General features: G+C 40.9%; 1 protein-coding gene across 3 annotated transcripts in view; it reads right to left on the minus strand.

Moving 5' to 3' along the window:
- LOC132827851 (dynein axonemal heavy chain 9-like) overlaps positions 1 to 19,210 on the minus strand; it is a 504,454-nt gene that overhangs the window by 14,960 nt on the left and 470,284 nt on the right. The window lies entirely within an intron of this gene.

A 19,210-nucleotide genomic window follows, 5' to 3' on the forward strand; every position in this document is an offset into this window, starting at 1 on the left:
CCTGCCAAAGAATGCAGATTAACTGGATTTTAAAAAATATATTTTAATTTAATATGAGGGATTTTGTAGTCATACTTGTTGATTGTATAAATTAAGGTTAAGTGTATACAGATGGCAGAAAACTCATTAGCTAATTACTTATGCACATATAAAGAGATAATTATGACAGTGGAGGTGCCCTGTAGTTAGGATCTTTAAATTTGTGCTGTTGCATTTTGTGAATAAACTTAAAACTGACTGAAAATTTTCTTCCAGTCTCCTTTAGCAACTGTCTGCAAGAAGTTTAACAATATTTCCTTTAGTATTTAATGACCATCAGACCAAGTTGAATCTTGCAGTTTTGTTCTGGAGTCAATATCCCCTAATACTGAACAATCCAACAACGTTCAAACTGAAAATCCTATGATTCTGCTTCTGTTTTTTGAAGTAATCATTAGATCTCATGGAATTGAACAGTACAATTTCATTTAATATACTCAAACTGTTTTGGTAACCCAATTTCCTGGAAATCCAGTTGCAGGTTAAATTGAAAAAAAACAAGTGGAATTTTCTAATTTGTCTGTTGTGCTGCACAGTTTAATTTGAATGAGCTGACTGAGTTCTTGGCTGAATGCAGAGTAATGCTTACAGTTTCAGTTCAACTCCCACACTGGCTGTGCTCACTAAACTTCTCAAACTCACCCCCTCAACTGAGTCGTGGTGACCCACAGGTTAAACTGCCACCAGGTGTCTCCTTCTGATGAAAGAGCTGGACTGTATAATCTTACCTTTAAACCACTGGTGAGAATTAGCAAAGCTCAGAGTGCTTTAGAAAAGCTCAGCACAAGGTGGAAGAACGGCACTTCATTTTCTGCTTGGCAGCTGTACAGCCTTCTGGACTCAATATCGAGTTTAACAATTTCAGGGCTTGAGACACCTTCTCCCATGTCCTCACTCCAATCCCCACACACCAGGCCTTGTTATCACATGGTCTGCTATTACACACTACCTGCTACACAGTTCCCATTAGCAGCCAATCATTCAGAACAATTGTTAAAGTTAATCTGAGAATATAACTTTTATATTAAAAGTTTTGTGATTTACAGATGAAAGAAGTGAAATGAACATGGTCAATCGACCAGATGAGAGACTTAACAAACAATTAAGGTATTCTTCAATGTATAATTTCAGTTACATCACACTGTAAACTTTTGCTATAAATTCCGTATCTTACAATTGTGTCCTCCACAACCACCTGAAGAAGGAGCGATGCTCTGAAAGCTAGTGCTTCCAATTAAACCTGTTGGACTATAACCTGGTGTTGTGTGATTTTTAACTTTGAACACCCCAGTCCAACACCAGCATTCCAATTCATTTTTCTAGGCTGACTGTTATCCACTCCTTTGTCTGTCCAACTGTTCTTCTCTTTCTATCTCCACCTATTGTTTACAACTTACTCCCTCTCCCGCCCTATCTTTTACATATAAAAACATTTTCCAAGTTACCATCGGTTCTGAAGAAGGGTCACTGGACCCAAAATGCTGTCAGACCTGCTGAGATTTTCCCGTAATTTCTGTTTTGTTTCTCACTTTAAATTTTTGTACAACAGAAACTGGAGACAGCAAACAGAGTGATAACATTCTGTTCCTTTGTAGGAATCTGAGGATAGAGAAGCCAGCTAGTATGGGTGAGAACTTGGGGTTCACAGAAAACCTCGATTATCCGGCATTTGATTATCTGAATTTCAGATTATCCAGGTATCTGGCATTTGATTCGTCCAATGAAATATTCCCTGCCCATGTCCTTCGGATAATTGAGGTTCTCCGTATTAGGGTCTGCTTCTTGGGTGCTGCCACATGTGCACCAGAAACAAAAGCCGTGTCTTTAGTGGCTGATCGATGTCACCCAGAAATCATTTACAGTTTGTTATGACAACTAAAATCGACTGCCAGAAAAAGAGGAAATCTCTCAGCAGCTGGATGTGGAAGGAATGGATTCCCTTTTGGTTCTCATACTTGGTTCCTCCCGGTGAGACAGACCCAGGAATGGGGAGGGGGGAATCCAATGGTTGAATTCTATGAGTGTGACTACAGCAAGTTGCTGCTACACTGGCCTGTGGGAGACCTCTCCCAGTTTGAGCACGGGGGGCCAGATATTGGTGAAGACGGCTTTTCAGGATTGATTAGACTGCACGTACTCCCATGTCTGGCCCCAAGGTTGGTGTTTGTTGATCCGACCTATTTGTATAATGGCTTTGTACAACTGAATGGATTGTCAGATGATTTGATGGAGTAGTTAAGAGTTAAATACATTGATTTAGATAAGGTGACTGTCAATGGTCTTTTCCCTCAGGTGGGAGAGTTCAAAACTAGGGGGCATATTTTAAGGTGAGAGGAGAAAGATTTAAGAAGGACATGAGGGGCAACCTTTTTACCCAGACTGGTTCATGTGTGGTATTAGCTGGCAGAGAAAGTGGTGGATGTGGGCACAGTTACAACATTTAAAAGACATTTGGACAAGTTCATGAAGAGGAAAGGTTTGGAAGGATGTGGGTCAAGCGCAGGTAGGTGGGACTAGTTTAGTTTGGGAACATGGTTGGACTGAAGGGTCTGTTTTCATGCTTATGACTCCAAATGGGCTTGGAGGCACATAGATGCCAGATTGAGCAGGGATAATTGATTTCGCTCCTGAAAGGCTATCAGTGAAACAAATGAGTTTTGAACAACAATCTCATAGTTTCATGGTCCAAGTTACTGGGAGGAGTATTTTATTCCAGATTTGTTTATTGATTGAATTTAAATTTCCCCAGTTGCTATGGAGGATTTTAATTCACATCTTGATTGATTAGTACTAGTCTCTGGAGGAACAATGACTCTTCTACCCTACTCCACTTCATATGGATGTGTGTTGCAATTGTGGCTATAAACCAAATCCCACGTCTGTTATAAATTGAAAAATCTTTTTACATACATATACGTATAAACCATCATAATGCTGCAAGTCTGCATTTCCCTCCTACGTTTGAAGCCATATCAGGTGGGTCAAAATCTAACACAACTCTTTCTTGAAGAATGTCTCCACAGGCAAGTACTCATTTCAGAAGGACACACGTCCCTTTTCAAAGATCAATACAAACATTTACAGTCAGGTCCAATTTATTCATACAAACCCAGTTGGTTACTTGAATTTTTCCCTCATTATGCAAACTGATGCAGAGGTAGATCAACAGAAGAAAACACTGGAGAATTCTGTCATATGCAATAAACGAAAAATGTTAGAGATGGCAATATTTGTAATGGCAATGGCTTCACTTCATCAGCGTTCAGTGACACCATGCACAATTGTGTAACTGCAGTGCTGTTAGACTAATCAAAAAAATACTGCATCGAAATCTGCAGATGTGCTACAATTAGTACAACGTAAGCTGCATTCAAATTGCCTTCATTATTCAAACTGCAGAGTGCTCAACCAATCACAGGTGAGTTACAGCCCCATAAATGTCAGCTATGTTTCTTTTGATGTGATCTGTGCATTTTCTTTTAATGCCAAAGGTGACCTACTGGGATAATTATTTCTTCTGCATGGCATACAACTGTCTCTCTGGCAAATTTAAACCAGACCCCAATACAACAAATTTTACTTGGTAAAATTGGGATGACAAAAGGCAAATTCAATTTAATGCTGAAAAGCGCGGGGATTAGGATTTTCTTGTTTGCAGTATGGCAGTGTTCTGCTCTCATGTCATCAATCATCATTCTCAGATCCTCTCCATGCTTTCATCTGTCGTTTCAGTGCCTGTAGTTGCACATTGTTATGAAGATGATCAGTAGTCGTGGGCAGCACGGTGGCACAGTGGTTAGTACTGCTGCCTCACAGCGCCCAAGACCTGGGTTCAATTCCTGACTCAGGCGACTGACTGTGTGGAGTTTGCACATTCTCCCCGTGTCTGCGTGGGTTTGCTCCGGTTTCCTCCCACAGTCCAAAGATGTGCGGGTCAGGTGAATTGGCCATGCTAAATTGCCTGTAGTGTTAGGTAAGGGGTAAATGTAGGGGTATGGGTGGGTTGCGCTTTGGCGGGTCGGTGTGGACTTGTTGGGCCGAAGGGCCTGTTTCCACACTGTAAGTAACCTAATCTAATCTATTTGATATGATTTGAAGGATTCAGGTCTTAAAGGATTGCATAATTTATTCGATATTGTGATTACACCAGGAATGGCTTCTTTAAAAGGCATCCCTGGAAGTTCACTGTGGATGTTGGAGATTTTATTTTGAACAAAGTTGCCTGGAAATCACATGACTGGTGATGACTGCTTGCTTTGCTGTGACTGCTGCTGGGGCTGTTTTTGAACAGTGACAGGTTTCATCTAGTTCGTTTGGAAGGAAGCCTGCTAAGAACTAGCTGAGTTAGAGAAAAGCCTGTTAAGCTACCCAGCTGATCTCTCCCATTTCTGGAAAGAAAATCTTCCACATCAGCTCAGGCCGAAATCTAACAGATCTATTTGACCTTGAGCTAACATGGATGATTTTTTTTTCAGAGATGCGAAAGATCAGCTACACAGTTTGTTCTTAGGTGGCTTTCCTCTGACTCAGCTCATTCTTCAAAGAATGATTGCCAGAGCATCTCAAAATTGTATTTCCAAAACAACTTGTATCTACAAATCCTTCAGAGACAATCAGGCAAGAGAAGTGAGCTAACCAAATGCATATGCTTAATCTGAACAAGAGACTCCAGAAAATTCTATGCTTTTTCCTTCTTTCCTCAAGACTAACCAATCGACTAAAGTGCTTCCACTTTTGTTCAGAAAGACAATCTTTGCAGAAAAATTGATTTTATCTCCTACTTTTCCTGATAATTGAATGTGTGTGTGTTTTGGGAACATTTAGATGGAAAACATTTATACTTCTGTTTTACTGACTGTGTATGGTAATCAATTATTATGTCAGTATTGAGTAGGCTTCATTTTGATAAAGGGCTTTGATGAAGGGCTTTTGCCCAAAACGTCAATGTTCCTACTCTTCGGATGCGGCCTGACCTGCTGTGCTTTTCTAGCACCACTCTGATCTAAACCCTTCATTTTGATAATAAGCCAATGTTTACGTTTATTAAGGCACTTGGTTGATAGACTTTGATGATCACAACCAGTTACAGGTAAAGTTTTTAATTAGTAATATTGATAACAGCAAAAACTGCCTTATGGCGTGACCCATGGAATGGGCGGACTAGAACAACACTACCAGCAAGGGACGTATCAATGTGCAAACTGTAGTTAAACTAACAAGCAGTTTTGATGATCATTTCCTCTAAATTAAGAACAACGAGGTGTTTAGTTCGGTATGCTTCTTTATTGAGCTCACATTGTATGACGTACAGCAATTGCTGTGATTTTTATCTTCTGCTCACAGCATGGGTCATAGCTTGGCAGAGCAAATCACCCACTTGATTGTAATCAGTCCAATCAATCCACAGTTCTACTGGAACACAAACCAGCATCAGCTACTGAATGCCCAAATTACCCCCTGTGACTAATCAGATTTTTAAAAATCCTTTGATGGGATATGTGTGTCACTGTTCAGGTCTGTGTTTGTTAGCTCTACCTAGTTTTCCTTGAAACAAGCTTGCTTAGCCATTTCAGAGAGCAGTCAAGAGTTAAACATAATGTTATGGGTCTGGAGACACATATAGGAGAGACCAGGTAGCAGCAGCACATTTCCTTCCTTAAGGGATATTAATGAACCAAACAGATTTTTCAACAATGACTGATGGTTTCAGTGTCAGCAATACTAATGGCTAGCCTTCATTTCCAGATAGTAAAACATTCTGAATTGAATTGAAATGGTATTAGCTGGCATCATGGAATTTGAACTCACATCCCTGGATTCTTAGCCCATTTTTAGAGAAAAAAAGGCAGATTTTTACATCCAAGCACCATTCTATTCTGATTTTTTGAACATTTTGATGATAACCTGCCTGAGGTTAGTGTGTTAAATATCCTCCCTGGTCACCCCAATCTGCACATCATCCAGTTTGGATGAGTTGGTACTTGTTCAACTTAAAGCTCTGAAACACTTAATGGTAGGGTCCTGAAGAGTGCCAAACAAAGAGACTTTGGAGTTAGCGAGTTTGGAGAAGGTTTGGAGTGCATGTTCATAGCTTCTTGAAGGTGGATTCACAGGTAGGCAGGGTGATGAAGAAGGCATTTGGTACACTTGTTTTTATTGGTCAGTATAGGAGTGTGGATGTTATGTTGTAGCTGTACAGGACATTGGTTCAACCAGTGTTCAATTGTATTCAATTCTGATCTCCCTGATACAGGAAAAATGTTGTTAAACTTGAAATGGTGCAGGAAAGATGTTGCCAGGGTTGGATGGCTTGTGCTATCAGGAATCTGCTGGGGCTATTTTCCCTGGAGTGTCGCAAGTTAAGGGGTAACTGAAGAGAGCTTCATTAAATCATGAGGGGCATGGATAGAGTGAATAGCCAAGGTGTTTTTCCACAGGGTAGTGGAGTCCAAAGCTAGAGGGCATAGGTTTAGGGTGAGAAGGGAAAGATTTAAAAGGGTCCTAAGGGGCAACGTTTTCACGAAGAGGTTTGGTGCACGCATGGAATGAGCTATGAGAGGAAGTGGTGGAGGCTGGTGCAATTACATTTTTAAAAGGCATCTGGACGGGCATATGAATAGGAAGGGTTTAGTGGGATATGGACCAAATGCTGGCAAATGGACAAGATTAATTTAGGATATCTGGTCAGCATGAATGAGTTGGACCGAAGGACCTGTTTCCATGCTGTACAGCACTATGACTCTATGTGGCAATACTCAAAGGGAAATGGTAAATTGAAACAATTAGTTTTATAGTTGTCAGAAAAGTCAATTGCAGCTTTTTTTCTTCATGGTAGGGGAGGTGGGGTGGGGTAAAAAATGACATATTAAAGAAAAACTGGTGTGCACAGAGAGAGAGACAGACAGAGAGAGAGAGGGAGAGAGAGAGAGAGAGAGACAGAGAGAGAGAGGAAGAGAGAGAGAGAGAGAGAGACAGACAGACAGAGAGACAGACAGAGACAGAGAGAGACAGAGAGAGAGAGAGAGACACAGGGAGAGAAGAGAGAGAGAGAGAGAGAGACAGGTAGGGGAAGAGAGAGAGAGTCAGAGAGAGACAGAGAGAGACAGACAGACAGACTGACAGAGAGACAGAGAGAGAGAGAGACAGACAGACAGAGAGAGAGAGAATGAGACAGAGAGACAAAGAGACAGAGAGAGAGAGAGAGAGAGAGAGGAGGGGAGAGAGAGATAGAGACAGAGAGAGAGACAGAGAGTGAGACAGAGAGACAAAGAGACAGAGAGAGACAGAGAGATTTCATCTGATGCAGCAATACTTACATTATTGCTGTAAACAAGAAACTAGAATAGATATAATGGTACTGAAAAGTCCACCAGAAACTTATCACCAGAAAATACTACATTCCTCGGGCACATAAGCAGCTGGGCTAATATTAAGCTATTAGGTGAGAACAGAGCATCACGTGTCCAGTGACGCATCATGCTTCAAGTGATTGGAGATCAGATGATAAATTAGGAATTTCATAACCTCAGGCAGACGTGAAGCCAGTGACAGAGGTCATGGGTCCTAGGGTGCTGGCTCCAGCCCCAAATCCAGACCTGACCACAATGGCCCCATCCCAACCTATGTATAATGGAGACCATAGTCCTGATTATTGGGCTTTGTTGTACCCGCCTGATTCCGGGTCTGCCTTCAGGGCACATGAGGTAATGCAGTGATGACATCATGAGAGTACCTCTTAAAGGTATACTGACATACATACCATGAGACATAAAGAAACAGCTCTAGTACACAGACTTTTTGAAGCAAACAGCTCATTTGACAGACTCCAAAGAAAAAATTGTGCAGCAACCACAGTCTTAGAGAATAGACTAAATACAAAATGAACAAAGCGTTGAGTCAGGGGTCTGATATTACTGTTCACACATGCCTACTAGCATACTTCATTTAGTGCTGTCCCTGCAGCATCCTCAACATTAGCTGGTTGGATCACATCAGAAACATTAATGCCTTGATGGGTGGCATGGTGGGTCAGTGGTTAGCACTGATGCCTCATAGCACCAGGTACCCATGTTTGAATCCAGCCTCGGGTGGCTGTGTGGAGTTTGCACATTCTCCCCGTGTCTGCCTGGATTTCCTCTGGATCCACAGTCCAAAGATATGCAAGTCAGGTGAATTGGCCATGCTAAATTGCCCGTAGTGTTAGGTGCATTAGTCAGAGGGGAATGGAGTGGGTTACACTTCAGAGGGTCGGTGTGGACTGGTTGGGCCAAAGAGCCTATTTCCACACTGTAGGGAATCTAATCTAACCTTGGAAACAGCCATCATCAGCATCAAGGCCATCCTCATGCAAAGTCAATCGCATTGGGTGGTCACATTGCCCAAATGGTCTCCTTCCCAAGAATGTCCTATACGAAAGTAGACCACTTATAAAGGGAAAAGAGGAGAGGCAGATAACTGCTTCAAGGTCTCCCTGAAGAAGACTCTCTCTGTGCCACGTTGATAATCGTTGATGAAAAACACAGGCCATGGGAGATGCTACTTTGGGAGGATTACAGATACCTTTGAAATAAAGAAAAAAGAAACAAATATGATAGAGAAAAAGGATGAGAAGAAAAAATCCAACTGCCCCCTACAGTAACTACATCTTTACTTGCATTCATTATGAGAGATTCAGATATTCATGGATAGGTCTGAACAGCCGTCAGGTGTAAACTTCTTGAAATCTTCATTTGCAGATCAATGCCAAGAGCTAGAGTTTGTGGTACCGACCTTATAGATTGAAATCAACCATGTTCAATAGGCCAGAATTGGAGGAATGAAGGTATCTCACAGAGCATGTAGGGCTGACAGTGATTACTGAAGTAAGGAGATTCATAAAGAAGTTAGAAACCAAGGTTTAGCATTCATTGCAAAACTGGAAGTCAATGGGGACGAGCAAGAGCAGGATTGATCAGTGACATTTATTATTAATTAGGACAAGGGTTCCAAAGTTTTGAATAACTTTGAGTTTGCAAACAATGCAGAGTAAGAAGCCAGCCAGAAGCACAATGGAATGGTGAAGTCTGAGGCAAGCAATTTATTTATTCGTTTATAGGATAGGGCAGCATTTATTGCCCATCCCAAATTGCCCAGAGGTTAGCTAAGAACCAACCATATGCTGTGGGTCTGTAGTCACATGTAGGCCAGACCAAGCAAGGACAGCACCTTCCTTCCCTAAAGGACATCAGCCATCCAGTACTTTTCCCGACAATCAGCAATAATTTCATGGTCATCATTAGGCTCTTCATGACAGATTTTCTATGATTGAATTCAAATTCCATCATCTTCCATAGGGGGAGTTGAACTCAAGTCCCAATAACATTATATAAATTAATGCGCTCTTACCTCCCACAAAGACACAAATAAGGGTTAAGTAGAAAATGAGAGGCAATGGAACAGGCAATGTTATAGAGGAGAAATAAGGGATCTTAATATTGACTTGAATATATGACATCAAGATTGAGAACTGTTTCAGTATGAGACCCTATTGCTAGGAATAGGGAAGGAGTTGGTAGTTAAGGAAGAGAAATTGTTTATGGGACCAATGACAATTGGTTCAATTTTCCAAGTATTTAGTTGGAGGAGCTTTCTGCTCATCCAGTGATGGATGTCTAACCTTCAGCTGAACATTCCCATGAGCAGGAAGTGTCCAGTCTGATGTCCCTTCCAGACTAAAGGCTATCAACGATTGAAAACACAAGTGGCTGCAAATCCGAAAAGCTACCTCCTAGAAAGTTTATATACTCCAGAAAGATCACTGCTACACCATGACAGGCCACTGAAGTGATGTGGGATACCAGGTTAATATCAAACAGCCACATCAACCACGCAAATAAAAACAAAATACCACGGATGCTGGAAATCTGAAATAAAAACATAATGTTGGTTACAATGGTCACTGGATTGGAAATGTTAACTTTGGTCTCTCTCCATAGATACAGCCAGACCTGCGGAGTTTCTCCAGCACCTTCTCTTTTTAAACTCATCACTTCAACCATCTAAGTGGCTGTCAGTTAGGTGGTCTGGCTACCATAAAGAATGTCAGAGAACATTAAACCCAGAAGAGCTGCACTATTTTGAGCAAAACATCCATCTAATGAACAGTCAATTTAACCGCTTTGAAAGAAAGCAAATGAGTAGGTTAAAAACAAAGTCCTTACGAAAGGCAACACTTGAACTTTGAAGTTATTCCATTATTAATGGCAAACATTGCTCTATTACATTAGCTGAGAAGAAATCTGGCTCTCCCACTCTGTGTTTGAATGTGCAGTATTATCATTGAGAGCAAATGGGCCCTGTGTTGCTGTAATGTAGTGGTGTTCATCTTTGCAAAAACACATAAATGCTTCCAGTTCAAAACCAGGCAGACACATCCATGCTGCCTTATTATCTGGGAAGGTGTGGCATTTATCAGTAAAATGAGTGGAATGTGTTATTTAGGGGATGTGCTGGTGTCATGGTATTGTGGCTGGACTGGCGACTTGGAGGCCTCAGTTATGTTTTAGAGAGCTGGTTCCGGATCCCATCACAGCAGATGATGGAATTTGATTTTAGGGGGTTATTGTGGTACAGTAGTATTGTCCCTCTCTTTGAGCCAGGAGGCCTGAGTTCAAGTCCTATCTGGTCCGGAAGTCATAGTCTCCCACAGCATAGGAACAGGCCCTGCGGCCCACTCTGTCTATGTAGACCAACAAAGACCAAACCACACTAATCCCATTTACCTGCACTTATTGCATAGCTTGTTATGTGCTGATATTTTAAGTGCTTATCCAGATGCTTTAATGTTACAAGTGTACCTGCCTCCACCACTCTCCCAGGCAGCACGTGGTATTTGTAAAAAAAAATTCTTTGGATCCCCTCTAAACCACTTGATCCGCACCATATACTTAGGCCGTCTGATCTTATACATGTCTCCCATGGAGAAGAGATTTTCAAGATCCACTCTAACTATGCCTCTCATCATTTTGGTGTATCTCAATCAGATTCCCCCTCAGCCACCTCTGCTCTAAGGAAGACAAGCCCAGGTTATCCAGTCTCTCCTCATAATTGAAACTTTTCATCCCAAACATCCTGATGAATCACCTCTGCAGCATCTCCAGTGCATTCACGTCCTTCTGATAGTGTGGTGGCCAGAACTGCACACAGCATTGCACCTACAGCCTAACAAATGCTACATAACATTGGAACAAGACGTTTTTGCTCCTATATTCTGTGCCCCAGACCTTGAAAGAAAGCATCCCACATGCTTTCTTTACCACTCTCTCTATCTGTGCTGATATCTTCTAAGATCTATGGTCCTGATGAAGAGCTTATGCCTGAAACATCCATTCTCCTGCTCCTCGGATACTGCCTGACCTGTTGTGCTTTTCCAGCACTACACTCGAGTGTTGACTTGAAAGCCAAGGACCCTTTGTTCCTCAGTACTCCCTATCCTTGTGTTAATCCTTCCCTATTAGACCTCCTGAGAATGCATCACCCCACAGTTATCAGGATTAAATTCCATCTGCTGTTGCTTTGCCCAATTTACTAGCTGATCAAGATCAGACTCTCATCTGAGACCAGCCTCCTCACTATCAACAACATTAGCAATTTAAAAAAGACCTGCAGATGTTGGAAGTGAGAAACAAAATCAGAATTGCTGGAAAATCTCAGCAAGTCGGGCAGCATCTGTGGAGAGAAAGCAAAGTTAATGACTCTGGTCTGGTGACCCTTCTTCAGAACGTTATCTCTGCTTTCTCCCCACAAATGCTGAGTCTATCCAGTAATTTTGGTCATTGTTACCACCAATTTTTGTGTCATCCGCAAACTTACTAAATCAGACCTTCACATTCACACCCACATCCAAGTTGTTAACGTTACATAACAAGCAACAAGGGTCCCAGCACCAATCTTAGTCACAGACTTCCAATCACAAAAACAAAACTCCAGCTGACCATTTGCATCCTATTTGTAAGCTAATGTTGGATCCAGATTGCAAATTGGCCTGGATCCTACAACTCTTACCTTTTGGACAAACCTTCCATATGGAATCTTGTCAAAGATTTGACTAAAGTCCATGCAAACCACATCAGCTGGTGTGTTATAACACACTGATAAGAAAATGTATTGGGAGGAAATGGGGATGAGGCATATTCATTAGGACAAACGATGTGATGGATTAATATGGAGAGATGTGGATAAGTTGCAAATGGGAGAGTCTGTGGAGTACTGTCATACAACATTCCAGAGGTCTCAGGGGTCAGTCAAAAAGCTTGTTAACATCATTTAACGCAGAATGAAGAAAGGGAAAGAGTTATGGGGTGAAAAATAGGAAGACACAGGGTTGAAATACTAGCTGGAGTGGCAAAATGGAGATGTTGGCAAAATGGAAACATGGTTGGATTAATAACCCAATGCCCAGGCTAATGTTCTGAGGATATATACTCAACTCCCACTAAGATAGCTTGTGGAATGTAAATTCAACTTTTGTTTTTCAAATGTTTCGAATATGAAATGATTATTGTAATAATATCCATAATCAATGGTCGCGGAAACCCACTGAAATAAATCCACGGAGTCGGGTATCCTACCATCTAATCAGCCTTTATTTACACGTACATAATCCTTGACACTGATCCAGCTCCCTCAGAGTCAACTCTCAGAGTGAGCAGAACCCCTGACACTCCTGTTTGTATCTGAAAACCAGGGCCCCCTGACAGGAACAGGATTACAGCCTCATTTAGAGAACTCATACTCTATGAGGTTCTTTCTGGCTAACCATGTTACAATCACTGTAGCCATCTTGTTCAAGAATTTCCCAAAAAACTTCGGGAAGAAAATGAGTCAGATATACCCAGTGTGGCCTCGAAGTGACAAGTGGTCAACTTTTAACTTCCCTCTGGAATGGCCTAGTTCAGGGACAATTAAGGATGGGCAACAAACACTGTCAACATCCCATGACAGAGTTTTTTAAAAGTGGAAAAATAATAATTATTCTATCATTTTTCCTTCCAACGACACTAAGCCTGGCATTTTGACATGGTTTCCTGATGCTTTGTTACACCAGGAATGCATTTGCTACTGACCATAGATGACACTTAACAGAAGGCCACATTTTAAACTCCTGGGATTTATTTAATTGGGACAAATTAAAATTAGACAGCACTGTCAATTCTGCACTAATTAGGGTCAATTTGCATCTTCACTTAGATGACCTGTATGGGAAATAGAATCATTTACAGTGCAGCAGTGGGGAGTGCTTCACTGAGCTTATCGTTAAGGCACAAAAACAGAAACTGCTGGAGAATTCTACTTCATAGGTCCTGAAGCTTTAAATCTGCTTCTCTCTCAAAAGATGCTGCCAGACCTGCTGAATTTCTCCAGCACTTTAGGTTTTTGTTTCAGATTTATACCATTCATACTTCTTTGTTTTATTTTATTCACTGGAGAATGCGAGAGGGGAACATAAGAAACACTTTGCATCTGACTTGGTCTATGTGTTTTAGACTGTCGACATCAGGCACTGATAACTGAAAGAAAGCTTTCAATCCCCAGCACTGATGTTACTCGACTAATTAACTCAGAAACATCAGGCTGATGTGCATTGAGAAGAATGAATGGGGGAATCACATAGAAACCTACAAACTTCTCACAGGACAAACAGGGTAAATACCAAAAGGATGTTCCCAATGACCACAGAGTTCAGAACCAGTCTTAAATTACAGAGTAGTCCATTTAGGATTGAGATGAGGAGATATTTCTTCACCCAGAGAGAGTGAGCCTGTGGAATTCTCTGGTAGAGAAAGCAGTTAAGTCAAAACATTGAATGTTTTCAACAAAGGGATGGATATAATTCTTAGAGTTAAGGGGATCAAACTGGATGCCAGACTACTCAGACCCCTTGGCATCACGGTAGCTAACAAACCCACCAATGTACTAAAAAGAACTAATGAACTTGAAAGACCCTATACAGACAACAAGCAAAAGTAATGTTATTTACAAAATGCCATGCAAGGTCTGTAACAAATACTACATTGGACAAACAGGCAGAAAACTAGCCACCAGGATACATGAACAGCAGCTAGTCACAAGATGACATGACCCTCTCTCACTAGTATCCTTACATACAGATGAGGAAAGATACCACTTCGATTGGGACAACACTTCCTGATGAAGGGCTCATGCTCGAAACGTCGAATTCTCTATTCCTGAGATGCTGCCTAACCTGCTGTGCTTTGACCAGCAACACATTTGCAGCTGTGATCTCCAGCATCTGCAGACCTCATTTTTTACACATCCATCCAAGGACAAGCCAAACAGAGGCACGCATGAGAATTCCTAGAAGCATGACATTCCAACTAGAACTTGATCAACAAACATATAGAATTAGACCCCATCTACCACTCCCTGAGAAAAATAACAGGAAATGACATCACCACAGGAAATTGTGCCACCACAGAAAATGATATCACCAACCCAAAGAAACCCAAACATATAAATAGAAAACAGGAATTATCAACAGTGCTTCGCCTGGAGGCCCACTGAAGACGTTACCTAGTAGGGTGACAAAACGTCTGGAAATGAACCTTCCAGCTCATTGAGCAAACCTACATCCAGAACTGCAACCTGAGCTACAAATCTTCTCAAAACTCGCTGGGATCAGAGTAGATTTGATGAAAGTGGGAACAGGGGTCATAATCACATGATCAACCATGATCATACTGAGTGGTGAAACAGGCTTTGAGGGCCAAATTGTATACCCCAGTTCAGATTTTTTTATATTTCTACAGAAAACTTGACATTGGCTAAATATTGCCACAATGGTAATAATTAATATTAATTTCAAATAAAATGAAAAATTTGAATTTTGCAGACAATGTCAAAAAAATCTAAGTTATTTTTATCAATCATTTCCACTTGATATAATTCTTCTAGAAGTACAAGCATAGAATTAACAGCAAAATGCTAAAGTTGCCTTTCCTGATATCAGCAATATCCCAAATCCCTCTATAATTTATATTTATAATTGGCACTATGAGACTATGAGGTAAACTTTGCATCACTTGGAGTTGAGAATGTTCATTCTCTGAGCATTCTTTGTATAATTTTTTTTGCCTCATTTTAAGGCACAAATTAGAAGAGAGAATCACCATGAACGGCTGTGTCAATGCACATGAATATTTAACCTACTTGTCAATATGAAATGATCTTATTGCTGTGAAGACTGTTTGCTCAGCGTTCCAAACTATTACATTTGACATTGCATTTCTCAGAGGAGTTCTGTTAATCTGTACATTACGGAATAAATAAATAAATGTTTTTGGTTGCTGAATAATGTTTAGAGATAATGAGAATGGAATGCTAAGTAGCATCCACTTTTAATAAAAAATATATGCAACCTTCTACATTTATTATGCGTTGTTTAAATATGAGATAAATGGCCAAGCTTACATTCAAAACTGAAGACTTGACTCTACCATAGTCCTAGAAAAGTTGTATTTTATGCATTAAAACCCGAAGCAAAAGACAGACCCAGTAACACCATCTCTTTTCACAGATCAATGCCTCCCTTGTCAGTTACTAAATTCTTCAAACTCTTCTCAATTACTGCAAACTGTCACAGCAAGATTAATGCTAGTGCAGAACCAACTCAGATTCACACTGATAAACTTGTCTGAGCCAATTACAAAGTGAAGCAGAGTGAGCATGGGTATCACTGTCAGCTCTTGACTCTGGATCCAGGATGCACTTACACGATAATCACAGTGTCAGAGTGATGTGTAACCACTTCATAGCAGCACTGCACTTGCAAGCCATTGATACTTCAACAGCACCTTCCAAAGCCAAGATCTCTATCATCTGAAAAGGTCAATTTGCTGATGGGTGGGAACTGCAACAACCGTCTGTTCCCTTCCAAAACACATTCCACCCCCATTTGGAACCACATCGCCATTCCTTCAACGTAGCTTGGTCAAAATCCTGGAACTCGCATGTGAATAACATTACAAATTTATCAGATAGACTGCAGCAGTTCAAGAAGTCAGCTCACCACTATCTTCTCATGGCTGATGGGGGATGGGCAACAAATACTGGCCTAGCCAGCACTATAATCAGTAAAAGAATTAACAAAAAACACATCCTCTTCTGGAAATTGTTTACTTGGACTTCAGTAAAGTATTTGACAAGGTTTGACATGGGACACTAATTAGTAAAGTTAGATCACATGGGATTCAGGGTGAGCTTGCTAATTGGATACAAAATTGGCTTAAGGACAAGAGGCAGAGAGTGATGGTGGAGGGTCATTTTTTGGACTGGAGGCCTTGGACCAGTAACGTTCCACTGGAATCATTCTGGATCCTCTTTTGTTTGTCATTTATTTAAATGGTTTCGATGAGAATATAAAAAGCATGGTTAGTGAGTTTGCAGATGACACCATGATTGATGGGAGAGTGAACAATGAAGAAGGTAGAGATCTTGATTAATTGGGTCAATGGGCTGAAGAGTAGCCAATAGAGTTTAATTTGGATAAATGCAAAGTATTTTGGTAAAATAAACAAAGACAAGACTTATACAATAAACAGTAGGTCTTGGGCAGTGTTGTAGAAGGGGGAGAGGCTACGCATTCAGGCACATAATTCTTCAAAGTTTGCATCATAAATAAATAGAAGATAAGGGCGGCAGATGCTGTAGAGTCAGAGTTGAAAAGTGTGGCACTGGAAAAGCACAGCAGGTCAGGCAGCATCCAAGGAAGAAGAGAATCTATGTTCTGGGCATAAGCCGTTCATCAGGTCATTCCTGATGAAGGATTATGCCCAAAATGTAAAACCGTCCTGCTCCTCAGATGCTGCCTGACCTGCTGTGCTTTTCCAGCACCACACTTTTTGACTCACGTATAGATATGTTGGTTAAGATGGCATTTAGCATGCTTGCCTTCATTGTTGAGAACTTTGAGTACAGAAATAGGGACATTATGTTGAGATTGTACAGGACATTGGTGAGGCCTCTTCTGGAGTACTGTGTCCAGTTCTGGTCTCTCTGTAATTGGAAGGATATTAATAAGCTGGACGGGGTTCAGAAGAGATTTATCAGGATGTTGCCAGGAATGAAGAGTTTGAGTTATAAAGTGAGGCTGGATAGGCTGGGACTTTATTCACTGGAGTGTTAGAAGTTGCTGAGGTGACCTGACAGAGGTTAATAAAATACCTTATAGATAAGGTGAATCACAGGTGTCTTTTCCCTAGATTTCAAGGGATTTCAAGGCAAGGGGGCATATTTTTAATATGATTGGAGAAAGATTTTAAAAAGAGATGAACAGATTTTTTTAATACAGTCATTTGTGTGTGGTATAAACTTCCTGAGGAAGTGGTGGATGTGGGTACAGTTACAGCATTTTAAAAAAACATTCCAATAAGTTTATGAATAAGAAATGTTGGAGGAATATATGTCAAGTGCAGGTGGGACTGTTTGGTATGGGATTATGGTTAGCATGGACTGGTTGGACTGAGGGTCTGTTTCCATGTTGTATGACTCTATGACTGTAGTTCCCTCTTCCTAATCCTCAGCTGTGATTATTTGTCCTATCCACCCTTTCTTTCCTACCTATTGTCCTGGAAGTAATGTGAACATTACTTCTGTATAACAACCTGCCCCTTGTGTTTGACCCCAACACTGATTCGGTAAAGCATACAGATTGGGTGAGGCCATCGGTGGAATATTACTTCTGATCATCACGATGCCTGTACGACTATAGATCCCTCACTGTCTCTTCTGGTGCAACAGCCACAGTGTGGGTACACAACTGGATAGGCTGACTTTCCCGCTGTAGACAGACACAACTGACAACCCATCCACCACACCAATTCACAAACCAGCGAACTGGGTCAGAGTTGGGGTAGACGTGGAGAGCTGGGCAGCACTCCTGCATTAGCAGAGCTCTATCCTCAAGGGGAGAATTTAACCCTCATGCCAGTGCACCTTCAATTACCTCCTGATTACATGTCAGATTCACACAGACCACAGAAAATAATGGTCACTCCCAAATGAATTGAAGGAACAACAGCAACTTTAAATCTCACTTGACATCCATAGACTAGTATTAGTGTCAAAGTTTATTGATTCTTGTGCTGTGTATCATTTTGGTAAACATCTACTGTAACTCTTGGGCTTCTTTATGCTTCACATTTCATTATTGTTTTATGGTTTGGGCTCAGAACTTGACTCATTAATGTCTCATTGTTCCAAAGATAGCTGTACTGACAGATTGACAGAACAGCGCATCATGTAATCTAATTGGTGCAATAGACTAGATTAAATAGATTGAAGCTTGAAGATCTCATCATTATTTTGTTCTGTTTATCTAACAAGAACAAACTTTTACAAGTAAGCCACACAATGTAGAACTTGGGGCTTTTTGCCTGTGCAAAATTAATAAAATTATCATTCTCCAAATATACCCATCCTGCAATTTTCTGGGAAAATAAAGAGAATTTTTTTCGTAGTGCAAAGCAGTAGACTAAAACTGGTGCAGGCAAAGACAGCAAGATTTAAGCCTGCACATTGATTTCTAAGGGAATTTCAACCTAACCCTTTTTGTTTTTTCAATTATTTCCGCTGGGAACAAGGATCAACATCGAGTATGTGACATAAAAACAACTAGCTTGCACTCTCACACTATTTCATGAAGTTCTGAATAGAAGCTAGAATTTGAGGATAAATGCTGTACTCTACACAATAATGGCATCAGAAAGCAAATCACCCAACACCAAGGTTTAATTGGAAGCACTAGCATTCGGAGCGCTGCTCCTTCATCAGGAGGTCTCGGAGCAGCACTCCAAAAGCTAGTCCTTCCAAATAAACCTGATAGACTGTAACCTGGTGTTGTGTGATCTTTAACTTTATACACCCCAGTCCAACACCGGGATCTCCAAATCATCAGAAAGCAATGCTGCAAGGAAACAGTCACCCTGAAAAATAGCTTCAACAATGTTTACGCGTTGCTGTAGATCTTTTGATTGCTGTTTGTAGCAGTGAGAGAAATATGTTCACCTTTGGATTTACATTAAACTGCCAAATCTAGGCTCTGTTCTGATCAAATCTGGGGAAGAAAATTTGACTGAGGTGGCAACTATATTGAAAAGCCCAGAAATGACATTGC

Source organism: Hemiscyllium ocellatum, chromosome 25, assembly GCF_020745735.1.
Source record: "Hemiscyllium ocellatum isolate sHemOce1 chromosome 25, sHemOce1.pat.X.cur, whole genome shotgun sequence".
NCBI classification, from domain to species: domain Eukaryota; kingdom Metazoa; phylum Chordata; class Chondrichthyes; order Orectolobiformes; family Hemiscylliidae; genus Hemiscyllium; species Hemiscyllium ocellatum.